Here is a 2,290-nt window from a genome sequence, read left to right as displayed (position 1 = left end):
TGTTGAGTTTATTGGATCTGTAAACTATCAAAATATATATGAAACAAAATGTTAGAGAAAGCAGTTTAAATTCACTTGAAGGTTAAAGAATTGGAAATCATCAACACATAACATATAGCTCAAACCATAGGACTTAAATAGATATACTTATGGAGAATATATAAATTAAAGACAAAAAGAGCATAAAATAGAACCCTAAGAAACACCTACCCTTAATCTTAGGACCAAAAGAGGTAAAGAGATTGCAAGGAGACCTAAAAGGAGTGAACAGAGACATAATTGAAAGTCAAATGGAGTGAACAGATATGCTCACATGAAGAATTTTAGTAATGTGAGAAAGAGATTATCCACTGTATTTGGCAATTAGGTAATCATTGGTGGTCCAAGCAAACAGTTTCATTTGAAGAGAGAAATAGAATGCGGGAAGACAGAGAGCCAGCAGGGCTGGAGTGAATGGACACAGAGAGGACTGATCACCTCATCGGAGATCTTCACTTCAACAAACAGTTTCACAAGGAGGGAAAACTGAATGCACAGGTAGAACAGCATGTATTAATGCATAGATTTTTTTTTTTTTTACAAAAAACAGTGTGAATACATTTAAACTGAGGGGCAAAAGACTAGGAAGAAAAATATTGGTGATAAAAATGGGGAAAAAAGATAAAGCCACAGCTTTGGGGAGACAACTACTATTTCCATTTAAATACTGCACAAAACACACCACTGCCTAACTTTCTCTCTTCTCTCTCCCCAATCCACCATAAAATCTCTGAAGTGCATAGAACGTATTTTCTCTTTTTTTTATTTCATGTTGTTTTTACAGTACCCAGAAGTTAATAAATTATTAACAAATGTTTGTGAGGTAAATGTCTTAATTGTGGAAAGGGTGTTGACTTTTAAAGACTGAAATAAGGAAGAAAAAGGAAAATATTAACCAAAGAAACCAGGGGATCTGGTTTCTTTGTGGAAACTGAGGCAAGCCACGGGGAGAAGCTCAAGATAATAGGAGCTGAGTGAGCTGTGGGCCAGAGGTAGGGACAGTGACAGCACAAATCTCTTGTGGAAGCTTGGGGGATCTTAAACAAGTCATTCAATTTTAGTGCTCTCTGGCCCCAAAAGCCTGACACTTGGTGGGAGGGATACCCCTGATTCACCCCACTGACCTACTAGGTCATTACCTTCATACATACAGTGCCACCAAACTACCTGGTAGTTCCTCCAAATGAAGAGAATGTCTTAGAGATCTTGCAATCCACCACTGCAGAAAATATCCCATCACTTTAAAATGTTCTCATTCCTTGCCCTCTGCTCATTTTCTCTTCCTTAGTCCACTGTCTCTGAATCCTTTCCTTAACTTGTGCTTTTTCCCGCCTCTTATGTGTAGTCTCCATTTACAATTGTGCTTTACAGTTCCCAGACTCTGATCCATCCTCTTCAAGTCCTCATTCCTCTCACATTGTGGAGAATTATTCTAACTCAATTCATCCTCTGCTACCTGGATTTTACTAAGAAGACTGTACTTAGTATAAAGGATAAGAGAGGAGAGTATGAAAAGGAATGGGAGTAGAGAAAAAGTGATTAGATACTTGAACATACTGTCAGATGGAGTTATAGACATAAATATGAATCAAACTTTTGCTATATTCTGTTAATAACTATTATAAAGGAACACTGCACTAACAGAAGTAATAGTAATCAGAGAGAAGTGGATAACTTTTATTCTGCTTTGCTTTTGTTCAACTATGCTTCGAATATTGTGTCCAATTCAATGCACCCTGATTTAGGGACCACTTCTGAAACTGTACCACATAGAAAAAAGTACCCAGGATAAAGAAGATACTAAAAACTCATTTTAAGATATAGATATTTTAACTAAGTGAAGTCTTCCAAAACATATGACTGACCTTCAAGGGGAAGAAGAGAAAACTAGGGCTATTAGGAAAAAAATCACAAGGAAGTCTGTTTCTGCTGCCTATAAATCATGTCTAATAATGAGAGGAACCTTTTTCTCCTATTAAGACTGGAGCATGTTGGGAGAAGGCAATGAGCACATTTCCTCACCAGCTCTTGCCCTGAGCCTCTTGGACTTGTGTCATATTTAACTCAAAATGCTGTCCCAGAACCATTCTTTTCCTCTTTTAATTCCCTAGATTGCTATTTCTGGGCACACATGCATGAAGTTCTCAGCCACAGAACACATGGGATCCCTTGTATGGAATAATATGAGATTGCTGAGACTATAGAAGAGCCTTCCATGAAGAAACTGGGATTCCTAAATCTTCATGCAATC

This window comes from Colobus angolensis, unplaced genomic scaffold, assembly GCF_000951035.1.
Source record: "Colobus angolensis palliatus isolate OR3802 unplaced genomic scaffold, Cang.pa_1.0 Scaffold892, whole genome shotgun sequence".
Classification (NCBI taxonomy): domain Eukaryota; kingdom Metazoa; phylum Chordata; class Mammalia; order Primates; family Cercopithecidae; genus Colobus; species Colobus angolensis.
Note: the sequence above shows the minus strand (reverse complement) of the source record.